This window comes from Ailuropoda melanoleuca, chromosome 1, assembly GCF_002007445.2.
Source record: "Ailuropoda melanoleuca isolate Jingjing chromosome 1, ASM200744v2, whole genome shotgun sequence".
In the NCBI taxonomy this organism is placed as follows: domain Eukaryota; kingdom Metazoa; phylum Chordata; class Mammalia; order Carnivora; family Ursidae; genus Ailuropoda; species Ailuropoda melanoleuca.
This window is the reverse complement of record NC_048218.1, coordinates 134,994,642-135,009,561: the sequence shown is the minus strand read 5'-3', so window position 1 is coordinate 135,009,561 and position 14,920 is coordinate 134,994,642. Positions and strand designations below refer to the sequence as shown.

At 39.3% G+C, this 14,920-nt stretch overlaps 1 pseudogene; it reads left to right on the top strand.

Moving 5' to 3' along the window:
• The first annotated feature begins 1,318 nt into the window (after nt 1-1,318).
• The window catches only part of LOC100477194, an 18,159-nt pseudogene continuing 4,557 nt past the window's right edge, over nt 1,319-14,920 (top strand).

Sequence of the window (14,920 nt, the reverse complement as noted above, 5' to 3'; positions counted from 1 at the left end):
TCCCTGAGGATTTTGATATCACATCCCATCCATTATTGCTGTTCCTTCTCACTTTTATCCTCTACAGATATTTCCTCCAGTCAATATCTTACACTCTAAGCTCCATATTGGCATCTGATTTCTAGAGGTCCAAAACTGGCACAAATCCTTTCTTTGAGCAAAATTCAACAGGAAAAGGCCACTATTGGAAGTAACAGAATGGGCCTCTTCTTTTCTTTTCTTTTCTTTTTTTTTTAAGATTTTATTTATTTATTTGATGGAGAGAGAGAGGGAACATAAGCAGGGGGAGTGGGAGAGGAAGAAGCAGGGTCCAAATGGAGGAACCTGATGCTGGCTCAATCCCAGAACGCAGGGATCACACCCTGAGCTGAAGGCAGACGCTTAACGACTGAGTCACCCAGGCACCCCAGAATGGGCCTCTTCTGACTGAAGCACGGTTCTGGGGCCAGGGATTTCCTGATTCACTGCCACTAACCCCACCTTTGCCTCTAGTGGGAGCTCCTGAATCATCTTTGAGAAATGTTTAAGGACATGGGAAAGACAGTTTAGAAACTCGTGCACAGGATGTCCTAACACATTAAATGATATAACATCTAAAAGTTTTTTTTTTTAAGACAATTTTATTTATTTTTAGAGAGACAGAGAGCATGAGCAGGGGGCAGGGAGGGGTAGAGGGAGAGGGAGGTGGAGAGAATCTTAAACAGGGTCCACTCCCAGCATAGAGTCCCAGGCAGGACTCAATCTCACAACCTTGAGATTGAGACCTGCGCTGAAACCAAGAGGAGGACGCTTACCCACCTGAGACACTCAGGCGCCCCACATCTAGATGTTTTAATTGGAGTCTATATAGAACATTTAGAGCATGCCCCCAAACTTGAAATTTTACCACCAAAGCCAAGCCATGGTAGAGGTGTCCCCTGGCAGCAGCCACAACAATCAGGGCATCAAACAAGGGTTAAAACTCTGTTGTGTGAGACACGGGCAACCTGGAGCTAGGGAGAGAACAAAAATGATATCCACCAGCCTTTGGTCCCTCCTAGATGCTCAGGCCAAGACCCCTGGATAAGCAAACAGGCCTTTTGCACATAGAGGCTGGGGAGTGTTTCAATGCCCTCGCAATGCCCTGAGGGTAGTAACCTGCCAGAACTCGTCTTCTAATTGTTTCAGTGCTCTGGGAACCCAGAACACGAGGTCCCCAGCCCTCCAGAGCCAGGCCATCAAGGGGTTTCCCGGCCGCACCAGAATGCGCAGGCGCTTCCTCCCAGGAGATAGCGTGGCGCTGCGGAGCGTGGACTAGGGGGAGCAGGAAAGCGTCAAGATGGCGCCCGCGGGGTTTTGTTCCCACGGGACGTTGGAGCAGGCGCTTACGTACGTGTATCAAATTAAATGCCTGCCCATCAGGCCACCACTTTAATATAAGCAAAAGAGCCTCCGTTCCTTCCTGGTTAGGATCAGCTGCTTCTGTGCCGCGTCGTGAGACAGGTTAAGTCCACCTGCGTTAGCGTTTTGAGGGGCATTTCTCAGCTTGTCACAGCTTTGTGGGTGCCTTAGAGATGGTTTTCAAAGCTAGATGTTTTGGGCGCTGGTGTCTCACATGCAGGTCTTAAAATTGTGGGCGCCGGATGTGGGGTTCAAATATTTCACTCAAGGAGAAGCTCTGGGTTTTGAGATCCCTCCTGACGGTGGGTCGTTGCACCGGAGGCTGGGTTTATGGTGAGATTGTCCCAGCCTCTCCTACTCTCTCTGGATGTGTTTTTTGTTTGTTTGTTTGTTTGTTTGTTTTCCACTTTGCTCGATTTGTAGTCTTTACTCAGCTGGCCTTTAGGTGTTTTTTGTTTTTTTGGTTTTTTCTTCCCCTTTTTCTTTTTCATAGGAGACTGTTTCCGCGGGCCTGGGTGGGTCAGTTGGCTAAGCGTCAGGTCTGCCTTCTGCTCAGGTCATGAAGTTGGGGTCCTGGGATCACTCCGTGGGCTCCCTGTTTCTCCTTCTCCTACCCCCACCCCTCATGTGCTCTCTCGTTCTCTCCCTTTCTGTCTCTCAAATAAATATATAAAATCTTAAAAAGGGGGGGAACCATTTCATATATAGCTATAGACTCGGTATGTCTGTTGGAGGAGGGGAGTACAGGATCTTCCTAGGTGACCAATCTTGAACCAGAACCTCCCTTTCTCTTGTAATTGAGAATTTTCAATTTGATTTAATCTCTATTTCTTTGTTAGATTTTTACTGTTTCCTGATTCTACTTGTTTATTGTCTCTAATTTTCTGTGGTTTGGGATATCAGGCAGATTTGTTAAAAATTGTTTGTGAAGACAGAGGAGGACAAGAGAAAAAAAATTATGTGACTTGTGTAAACATCATTCGTTTGAAGTCCATTGTAGACAAATACTTTTTGCACCTTGAAGGGAACTGAGCAGCTAGCACTTCATCTGACAATTTCATATTTGCTCCTATTTCCATGAAAAGCACTTTTTTCAGTATCTAAGGTGATTCTCCCTCGGTCAGTGAGTACAGTACCTGAGATGTACCTTATGCTAATTCCTGTTGTAAAAAAAACGGAACCATTTTATTTGCTGGTCTGTTGCTCTAATGTACAGGTCTGTGTGTGGAGGTGTTTGGAGGTGAGGCAGGGCTGGAGCAGGCAGGAGAAAAGAAATCGTTCTAAACCAGACAGGTGAAAACAGCAATGTAGTATAGAAATAGTACACCAAATAGATTGGGGTGGATGTATGATAAATCAGTGCCTAAAGAAAACTGCCCTATTAATGTAATCATCAGGGATTTTAATAAAAAGATAGCAACATAACACAACCTGAGACTAACAGACTTTCAGATTCTTTGGATAACAAGGATCGAATCTGAAGTTATATTCATGTCAGTGATCCAAGCAGTTTTTCAATAGTTTCCTTTTCTGTTTGATCCAGAATACAGATTGCTCAGACCCATTCACTATTGTAAGCATTAAAAGGGCAGTTTGTTCACATTATTCTGATATGTCATCACTTTTCGGGGTTCATTAGAAAGGTAAACATTGTTGATACCTGTGAGTTATAGTCAACTCAGCAGGCATTTAAAACATTAAAGGTATGTGTTCCCTTTCAAAAGAGAAGGAGCTGTGCAAGCAGTAACTTTTTATGTCTAGAGTAAATAGGAATTATTGTCTTTTGTGGTAGTCAATTAATCACCTGGAGTTTTACATGTGATCCTGGCTAGGTTAGAAAGCTTTATTCATATTATTCATTCTTTTTTTCTAATTATTTTAGCTTTGAACAGTTATGCTATTAATTTCTTGGCATTCATTTTGAGTAATTTAGGAAAATGTTTATATTTCATTGCCAACACCAATACTATCCTACCTCCTCTATGAAGTCTTTTCTAGCCGCAGCTTGTCTTTTGTGATCAGTGTTTAACTTGCTTTCTCTACCAGTCATTTGTCACTTTCTGCCTTGCGCTGTAATATCTTTTGCCTGTGTATGTATTACATCCACAAACAGATTTTAAGCTACCTGAAAGTCAGGAATTTATCTGAAATTTCCTTATATCCCCCAATTTTTCAAGTCTTTCACTCATTAACTTTTTATTACTGAAGAATAGTTGACATACAATATTTTATTAGTTTTAGGTATATAACATAGTAATTCAATATTTATATACATTACGAACTGATCACCACTCATTAATTAACTTTTGGTTGCTTTGCAACATAAATTTCCTCAGCATATAACATGAGTCTTTTCTATGTAAGTATTTCACTCTGTATTTTAGCTCGTGGCATATTCTGATAATGCAAATAAGATACTAAATAAAATTGTAAATTCCCATATTTTAAGATCTTAAACCATAATTTAGAAGTTAAATACTACAAGCACTAGAGATGAAAGTCATTTATGTATTTATATGTAGATTTTCTGAATCAGTGCATTGCATGTACATCAAAAATGATTTATCATCTGGATAAAAACCTATCTGGAAGCCAACCTGGCATTCGGTTTGCCAGCTGCATAATATTTATTGATCTGTCAGGTCCTTAAACTGTAAAATTAAAGAATTTGGGCCTTTAAGAAACATGGATACCAACAGCTCCTAAATTTTACATCTTAAAAAATCATCTCTAGTGATCTATTGTCATTTTGTGTGTGCATTTAACCAATATATATTGAGTACATATAATAAATTAGTAATTTTATAAGTAACAGAATTCTGTAGTGGAAAAAAAATTAGAGTTCACATTTGTGTGTGTGTGTGTGCATGCCTATGTATTGGAGCAGGGACTATATATTGCTAGTGACTACATAAGGTGTCAACTTGCTATAAATAAGCAAAGAAAAAGAAAGCTAAGTAAGGGGTATAGGCTGATGGATGTGGGTACTAATTTACACACATGGGTAGAGAAGGACTCTATAATGAGGTTACATTTGAGAAGAGACATAAATGAAGTAAGCCATTTGGTTATCCAAGGGAACACTTCCATGAAGTGTAATGGCAAGTACAAAAACCTTAACAACAGATCTTGCTTGGAATGATTAAGGAGTAGTAGATGACCTGATACTATCTGAACAAGGGGAAATGTGGCAGAATATACACTTGGAAATGTGGTCAGGTATCTGATCATAGGATTTTGCAAGACACGTAAAGAATTGTAGATTATATTCTGATTATGATGATAAACCCTTGAATGGTTGGAGTCAGTTGAGATACGGTCTGACTTATGCAATGCATATAATGGTTAAGAAAGACTATCAGAATTAATGCACTGATAAAACATGACTTACACTGTTAGTCTCAGCAGGTATTTAAAACATTAAGTATACGGGGTCTTTTTCAAAATGTTGTCTATGTAATTATATCATGTCTACAACTAGAATCTTACAGATTAATCCCAAAATACTAAGACAGTTCATTTGTTAGTTATTGTTACTGTCTTTATTTTAACTGCTGGTGACACTGGATCTGAGTATTGTGGAACTTCAGAAGGGTTTGGTATCCTTAAGGCCAAATAGGTGGTGCTGTTATCCATTGCTTAGGCTCTCAGGAGTTTGGTAACTCTATTTGAATCATTCACATGGCATAGCGCAGCTAACATTTTCACAGGCCACCTTCTTTAGTCTCTCATATGAAGTAAAAAATTCAGAAAACCAGGCACTTTCCACATTTAAGAGACATTGCTGTAGAATGCAACTTCCACTATCAAATAAATAAAAATAAATAACTAAAGGACTTAGATAGACTCTTTTGGACCAGCTGTCCCCATTCTCAGCAGTAAGCCATGGAACAAGACCCAGTACTCTGCATTTGGAGCTTCTCCCAGTGATGTAGGAGAAAATTTGCAGTAAGGCATTCATGTCAAAAATCTCTTCTCCAGTTACAGTGATAGAGACACATAGCAAGAGACCCAGCAAGAATAGAGAGCAGAGAATCCTGTAACTTTCAGCAAAAAAGAGATTCTTGGGAGACAGGATTGTAGCCAAAGTGATTTTAACAGCAACATTCCTTCGTTCATTAAATATTCATTGAGTGGCTAGTATGTATAGGCACCTGGAGATATTGTGGGTGCAGTGATGACCAAGTCAAAGTCACTATGGCTCATGCACCTGCATTCTGTGGTGTTTTTTACCCCCTCCCTCCCAAACTATACTCAAGTCAGTCCTAAAAGAGAAAAAGCTTTCATGAAGGGATCAGTAGTTCTTGCTCTGGAAGGAGGGATATAATTTCTGAGAAACAGAAGGTTGACTGGTGTATTTGTTCAAAGGAAGGAAAATCAAAACACTTTGTGATCATATTAACTCAATAGCTGCTAATTTTTAGGTGTATGTTTGAATTTGCTGAGAAGCTTTGATAAAAATCCCAAAGCCTACCTTGTACTCCAGACTAATGCATTCAGCATTGGGTGGGGCCCAGGCTTTAGTAATTTTTAAATTACTAAATGTAATGTGCACCCAGGATTGAAAAACCTCTGCAGTAGCTTGTTGTTTGACTTTTGTTCTCCTGGATATTTTCTTGGGCAAGTATGTACTCCAGAACGTAATGTATGCATGTACATTTGTATGCGCATCTTTATATGGTGCAGTTATAATGTGAAGCAGGGATTATCTGACTGGAAATATATTTGGGGGACTTTGTTTTGCTAAATACATCCAAACTCTTCTGTAAGCTGTGGCAATCTGGTATAATAACAAATGTTTGATATCACTGCAGAGAAGAATCCACCTGAGTCTATGTAAACTCCACAGGAATAATAATTAATAATAATAATAATAATAATAATAATAATAATAATAAATTCAGCATTAGTTTCTGACTAGAAATTGCATTAAATCCATGATCATATATACTACCTTAATTTATTTTCCTATGAAAAAACTAGCATAATCTCTCGAAAGTTAGAATTTATCTTAAAATAAGGTGAAACTCGTTTGTTAACATAACTCTCGTTCAACTATTAGATGTTGATGTTACTGTTTCTTATCAAGCAAACATGGTTGCCTAGTACTTGCTTATAGAAAGCCTCTTTCTTGCTTGTGATTAATAGATGTGTGAAAATAGGTGATACACACAAGGGCACTAACACCATCCCCTGAGCAGCACTGCTGTGCCTCTGTCTCTTCTTCTAGTCTCTCTCTCTCTCAGTAATGGCTATAAACCCAGGCAGCCAGAGAAAAGCATCTTGTTAAGGAGCTTAAGGTAATTTGGTCTCATAAAACAATGAGAATGGGCCACTGATGTCCTCTGCTTTAGGGAAATATATATTTCTTAGTGTGGGGTAGAGAACCAAATCAACATTAAATTACCTCTGTGTAAATAAATTATATGACATCAGTAGTTAAGAAACTTGGATATAAAAACATGGCCTGAGGAGCGCCTGGGTGGCTCAGTTGGTTAAGCCTCTGACTCTTGGTTTCACCTCAGGTTGTGATCTCAGGGTCCTGGGACAAGCCCGGTGCTGGGCTCCCTGCTCAGTGGTCTGAGATTCTCTCCCTCTCCTTCTGCCCCTCCCCTCCCATGTGTGCACGCACCCTCTCTCTCAAATAAATAAATAAAGTCTTAAAAACAAAACAAAACAGCAAAAAAAAAAACCCACATGGACTGATATACGAAAAGATTCAGATTTACGTCCAGATCACTCGACATACATCTTTAAATCCTTTGATGGTACAACCTTTAAGCAGTTTGATTCTCTGCATCTCTTCTCATCCTTCAAGTAGAATTCCAGCTGTGATCTATCCAATGTTGTGATGTGACTATCAGATCTAGACTGAGTGTGCTAATTATTCTTGTAAAAGATGCCAGGATTTCATGATGCAATTACAATATTTTGCTTTTCTTAAAATGATTTCAAAAGTTGATTCCACCACATGTCTCTGTTGCTTATTGGTTTTATTGTTTGTTTGTTTTAATAAAAAATGGGGTGTATTGTATTGATATTATTTGGGGATGCATGACAAATAGTCCTTTTAACAGTGTATAAACATGAATAGACCATACAGGGGTTTATTGCTGAAATTTCAAAGTCTGTTGCTCTTGGCTTCTTGATCTTTTTTACATTTGCATGGAATAAAGAGCCTGTGACCAGTTTTATTTTGTTGCTGCTACTACTGCCAGATATAGCAAAGCTAAGACATGTTGCCTTGAGTTATGTCCTAGTAGTTTTTGTTAGTATTGTAATTGAGCTTCTCCACTTTAGTTCACTCAAGTGGTTCTGTGGCTATCTTGATGCATTCCATATTATACATGGTCATAAATATCCTATAGAGAAGAACTGTGTATGATAGTTACTGTTTCTGTGGTTATGACATAGGTTCATTCTAGGGCTAAAGATTTCTTTTTTATTGGTAAACAGTTCCCCAAATTTAATTATGCATAGGTTATCCTGACAAAAAAGTGAACAGACCAAATATGTTTGAAGCACATTCAACCAAATCGTACCGAAAAGCTATGTCTTGTCCATCCTTCCCTGAACTTCCATTATCTAGTTAGCAAACTGAGCTATTTATTAGAATCCACAGACCAGCAGTCCTCAATTTTAGTGTGTATATGCAGTACCTGGGGATCTTATGAAAATGCAGATTCTGATTCAGAAAGTTTAGGATGGGGCTCCTTTTCAAAAGGTGCCTGGAGAAACCAAGCTGCTTTGTCCAAGAACCACACTTTGAATAGAAAGAAGCTAGGCAACTGGCTTAAAATCTAGATTCTTAGGCTCAGTTCTTCACTTACTAAATCAGATTACATTGGAATCTCCATAGAAATCTGATTGTTTTTTAATTTATTAATTCTGATGAAAAGCAAAGTTATAAAACACAAACTATGAGACACAACATAGATAACTCAACAGGGTAAGTCAGAGTTAAATTTCAAATTACTTTTTCTAATATCTTTTAAACCTTGGAGGAAGCTCATCAAATTCAGCACTGCTGAAGATTAAGGTTTTAAAGTAGAAGGCTGCTTATTTAGCAAGGCGGTGCTGTGTCAGGACACACGTTTTTCCCCTGTGTGTCCGCCTCATTCCAAGGTAGACTGTTTCTCAGAGCAAAGCTTCTGGTGCTTGGCCTCCATGATGCCAGAAGATGGCAAGCACGCCTCCCCGTCCTAAGCATTACTGTGTTCTCAGAGCATTTGAGGGCAGGCTAGAGTCTGAGGCAGTGTTCCCAGGGCATCTAATCGCACCATGCCCAATGTTGCTCAATGTGAAGGGAAACTTCTAATAGTCTATCACATGGAGGGCCTCCAATTTGCTTAACAGTATGCATAATGTTGAAATTTTAAGTTATTTTGCAAGTGTCCTAGAATATTCATACTGGTTGAACACCTTTATGCTTGAATCTGTCACATTTTGTATTTGATTAAAATATATTCTAACAGATGAAATATTTAAACGTAATTATTGTAAGGTTATCATTACATAGTAAACAATTAAATATTACCAATTTATAGTTTTAACAAGAACCTATAGAAACATATCTTTTACTTCATCCTTGCTAACATTAAGTGAAACTTTTCTAAAAATAATATGGGAGGTTGAGTAGCGGGAATAGAAATGAGACAAGGTTGGCCTTGTGTTGTTGACTTTTGAAGCTGGATAAAAGATAGTGTGAGGTCTCCTTATTCTATTCTACTTTTGTACATGTTTAAAATTTTCCTCAATAAAGTGTGGGGAAAAACTTAGACACACAAACCAGTTAGACAAACCCTTCTAAAGGAAAATCTGTGCATATTTGTCCCCTCCACATAGCCTTTGGTAGCCTCCTTTGCTCTCAAACTTTAAATGAGTTAACTGAGCTCATATAGCCCCATAGATTCTGGTTCCTGTGTAATTATTCAACTTCATCTTAAACCATGTCATCCTTTATTCTCTAAGATTTTCTAAGTTGATTTATTTGCACCTCCTGTGACATACTTTTTATCTCTGGGGCCACTTTTTCTTTTCTCTTTTGAAACTTCTTTCACTAACCTCTAATCCCAGTTTTTCATAAATATTTTTTTTAATTTATGGTTTCTCTTTTATGTAGTTCAGTGTCTGTATTTTGTCCATGCATCATTAATCTTCTCTCAGATCACTTTTATTTCTTCTATTATCTTTATTTTCATCCAACGCTTTTGACTCTATTGCTATTACCAATTAAGTATAAAGCAATTGAATTTTGCTTTTAATACTGTTAATGGTAGTGCTGATTCTCTGATTCTGCTATTATAAGTTTATTTGCATTCTCTTCTTATTTCGTTAATCCTTGCTTTGTTCAGTTTATTGTGACATTTGATACTGAGCCTCTGTTTTCTTTTATTGATGATGAAAACGATTTTTAAACTCTTTCAGTTTATCTGGTACATTATTTTTAGATGTACCTCCTTCATGTGAGTTTTCAGAGCACTGTTTCCTCATCTTAATTTGCAAAATCTTGTCATTAATTTTGACTTAGATCGGGTACATGCAAATGGACTCTGAGATGGAAATTTTCATGCAGAGGTTTATGCAAGAGTGCCCTTTGGAGAAGCACTTCTAAGATGTAAGGAAAGCAGGATCAGGCAGAGGGAGAAGTTCAGTCACAATGCAGTTGAAACCTCAGCTGTGCCACAGTTTACACTGAGAGCCCTCTGCTGAGGCGGCAGTGGTACCAGGCCTTGTACACCCACCCCTACATTAATGTGACGGGCAGTGGCTAGGGTGAATGCAGCTTTGAGACTTCAGCAGCCCAAGTCCTATCAGCTGGGAGATTAGATACCTTGGACCTTTACGGATAGCACATCAAAGGTCACTGCTGTCTGCTCAGATCCATTTACTTCTTGTGATTTCATCCTGTCTGGGAACAACTTTCTCAGGATTCTGGTGTGTCTCATCTCCTGGGGAAACTTGAAAGTTAGTGGAAGAGATTCAATTCCTTGTTGTTCCAGTCTGATTTAGAAGCTCATCATCTCCTTCATTTAGATTTCCCCATGCCTGTGGACAGCTCCTCTGCCACTCCACGTGGCATACCTGGTGAGGTGATCCAGACCTAAGCCCTTGGTCACTATGTCCTTATCAGGCCACGGCTGCTGCATTTTTTTCATTTGTCATCGGAACTGGTCAGAGGAGTACCAGGAGATAGCACCTAGATCAAAGATAGACCTCTTTGTCCTGAGATACAGCAGTAGCCTTTTCCAGATGATCAGGGTCAGTGACACCAGACAGCATTTTTTCCCTTTGTTTGGATGCTTTACTTTGGGCATCAGATCCTGAAGTGATTGGGTGGTAGCCTTAGCTTAGGTTCAGTGGAACTCTTAACCCTTTCCCCTCGTGGAAGCGTTTTCCCCTCTGGGAAACTGGATGTTCAGATCAGAGTTCCTCAGCCTTGCCTCCATAGACATTTTGAGCCAGATAATTCTGTTATGGGGAACTTTTGGTATATTGCAGGAGGTTTAGCAGCATCCCTGGCCTCTAATCACTGGTACCCAGTAGCATCCTCTGGTTATGACAACCAAAAATATCTATAGACATTGTCAGACATTCCCCTTTCCTCCCAGAAGGAGAGGCAAAATCATCTACAGTTGCCTAGGCCCACAGAGACTAAATTTTAGGGAATAAGAAGTACAAATTCCCCAACTGTCTTACTGGGAGTGACTACTACTGTCCTTTGGTTCCAGTATCCATGCATCCTACCATTTGGGAACAAAACAGTATTCACTAATTTAGGTTGTGTACCATGTCCTCATGGAGAATGGCATAGGGTATCTTCTCCAAGCTGACCTTGTGGTTGCACTTTCAAAAGACCACCTTCACTCTATTTGTCCAGAGCCTTGGGGCAATGGTGGGAGGGGGACAGGGGAAAAATATTTAGTGAGTCTGTGGACATTATAAGCCGGGACTTCATTTATTATCAAGTCCACATACACCTGTCTAACAGAGGCACCATCATGACATTTTGGGACCTGTATTATTAGTATTGATCCAGACATTTTGTCCTAGCACTAAAATCCCTATTCCTCTCTCCCAACACATAGTTGCCAGGTAGATGGTCATGAGTTTCTTTAGAAAAGCACTGGGGCTGTCACTGTCATCCACACCTATAGTCATATTGTACAATCCTTCCTTTTGGGGAATTGATGCTTCTTCCTCAGTCAGTGGATTTCAGTCATAGAGTTTGCTCGTGTCTGGAAACTGGATCTGAGAATGTGACATTTTATTGGGGATTCTGTCCTCAGCCTTCTCATTGTCCATCTTCAAAATTTTTATTGTACATATTCAGCAACATTCCTGTTGGCTTCTAGACTATTTTGTGCCTCAGAACATTGTGTTCTATTTTTTCAATAGTTCTCTGGGTCAGGATCACAGGCTGCCCCTCAAACCTTGCTACTCATTATGGTAATTGCTCCCACCTGAATTCTGATGGTTAAGGGCTACCAGCTGGACTCTATTATCTCAGGATCCTTATTACTTTCAGGGACCTCTGTTTGGAAACAGCATTTTCTATGATGATCCTAGCCGATAGAAGACAACCCTTCTCAATGATCCCGGCTAACTCTCACTAACATGTATCTTTATGCTTTGATGAATGAAGAGTCCTTTAGGCACTGCCACAGAACATAATAATTGGCTTGTGGGTTTTTCAGCCTTACCTAATAATAGCAGCTACAGCATCCCCCCCACCTCTGTTTGAGCATTTGGAGACTGTTATGAACTGAAGGTTTGTGTCCTTCCCAAATTAATATTTTGAAGCCTTTAACTCCCAGTGTGATGTTATTAGGAAGTAGGGCCATGTGAAGGGAAGGTAAGACTGTAGCTGTCCATAAACCAGGAAGAGGGTCCTCACCAAGAGATGAATCTGTAGACACCTTAATCTTAGACTTTCCAGCTTCCAGAACTGTGAGAAATAAATTTCTCTTGTTTCAGCCACCCAATTTGTGGTGTTTTTTATAGCAGCCTGAGCAAACTAAGACTTAGCCCTTCCTCCAGCATGTAGCTTAGGTGATCATTTTTTCCAAACTCCCAAGGCCATCCTAGTTAAGCTTAATAACACTGTCTCATAGGGTCTCTGCCAAAATATTAAATCTCATATTTGGGAGAACTCTTTATGTCTCTCCTCGACCCTACACCCAAAATGTTTTTTTCCTCTTTCTCTAGTACATATTACTTAGATGCCAAAGCTTCTTTGGAATATATTCCTTTTCCTCTCTTAGCAAGTCCGATAACTGCTTCAATTGTGTTATACTGACATTTGACTCAAACCATGGGTCCAGTGGCCAGGTAGGGAAGGAAGGGTGCATTCTGTAGGACAGAATATCTGTCTTACAAGTCAGAGGCCTCTGCATTGCCTGCAAGCAAGGGTCAAGAGGGAATACTAATATTTAAACTAGAGACTGTGTTGCTTCTGCAGATTCAGAGGGTTCAGGGACATCTGAAGTTTCAGAGATCTCAAAGTCATAAAATAAGATGTCCCTATCTGAAATCTCAGGCCTCCATTCTTTACCCACCAGTGCCTAATCTTGGTGTGGGAAACTTGCCAAGGTTAAGAAGTCAAACCTCTCCAGAGATTTCCACCCTTATGATTAAGTTCTGGGCCCAATCTTCTATTTTTCTGCACTTTAGCTATAGGTGGTGGGGATCTCTTTATAGGCAGCCAAAGAAACAAACCCTCTGACTTTCACATTTCTTCTTAAGTTGGTGACTATTCACCTTCAGCCTTTTCTTTCTTTCTCTAATGCATCAGATGGCTCCCAGCAGCAGCCATCTAATTTCATAGTTGTTAAAAATACTACTTTCGCCCGTACCTTCCAAATGCTTGGGACATGCTTACATTCTGTTCACAGGCACCTGTCCCCATTTACCGCCAGTGAGGGTTTTCACACTTGCCTACTAGAGAATACCAAGGGCTACCAGTGTTCTGTTGACTGCCAGAGAGGGGTCTTCATCACATCTGGCTGGCTAGTGAGTCAAGCCTCCAGTTCTCATTTTAGAGTTGGCTTCCTAGGACCTTTGCAAATGCCATCTCCCTCAGGCCAGATTTCCTGGAAACAAAATGCTGTGGAGATTTCTGTGCAGGAGGTTTATTGAGAGGACATGCTGGACCACTCCTGCAAGGCTGTGAAGAAAGCGGGATTGGAGAGGGGGAAAAGTGGAAGTGCAGTTCAGTCACAGTATCCAGGCTGACCCATGGGGAGCTCCAGAGCTGGTGTGGCCCTTCGCACCCATCCCAGTTGGAAGCAAAGAAGTGTAGGGCATTTGTTCAGCACCATCACCTCCCCAACGCTTAAAATTAGTCAATTTTACTGTGTATAAATTATACCTTAATAAATAAATGAAAGAAAAGCATTTACACTCTTACAACAAGTAAAATAAAATTTTAAAATAACATTATTACAGGGGACTGAAGATTTTTCTGAATATGTCATAGGAGGGAGGAGAGGGTTAGAATAGGTATAGAAAAAAAAACTTCTTTAAAATCCTTTTTAAAGCTCCCTTTGCCCAACATCTGAGTACTTGCTATATCTCTTCTGTACTCTTATTCTGCTTCCAGACTTTGCCCTTCTTGGAGCATTTCCAACATCATCTTGGGCTTTTAATCCACATCCATATATCTCCCTGACCATTTGTTTCTCACATAAGATAATTTCACTCTCAGCTTTTGCTGTTCGCAACTCCTACTTTACTACTCAGGGATCTTCTATGGGATCCATCCACCTTTGAAGGTTAAAGACTGGAGATTATAATTCTTTGCATTCAATATTTTATCCTCTCATGTCTGCCTATGTTAATTACAGCCCTCAAACATTCCCCATCAGTGAAAATAAAATCTTTTAATATTTCTTTCAAAATGATGAGTAGTTTTCAATGTTTAAAGGATAAAAATTAGAATTTACTAGTATCAACTTAACCCAAGGCACACCTTCAAAACTAGATGAGGCAGGAGAAGTTAAAAATCTGTCCCTTGGAAGATCCTGCATTTCTCACAGTAGAATTATTTTAAATCATTGTGTATCAAAAATTAGTATTTCAAGCAACATTTTATTCTGTTTAGAAAAATTGGTGACCTTACTGCAAATACATATTTTTCAATTAAATGGTAGTGCAATGACACACACTAAGATTGGGTTTAAAAGTTGATTGCAAATGAGAGTGATAACTCATCTTTTAGACATTGAAAACTTTCATCAGAACTCTGCCTCAAATACAGTTTACTAAAGAAAACCTGTAGGAATATTTATTTTTATTTATTTATTTTTNGTTGATTGCAAATGAGAGTGATAACTCATCTTTTAGACATTGAAAACTTTCATCAGAACTCTGCCTCAAATATAGTTTACTAAAGAAAACCTGTAGGAATATTTATTTTTATTTTTTTATTTTTATTTTTTTTATTTTTTTAAAGATTTTTTATTTATTTATTTGACAGAGATAGAGACAGCCAGCGAAAGAGGGAACACAAGCAGGGGGAGTGGGAGAGGAAGAAGCAGGC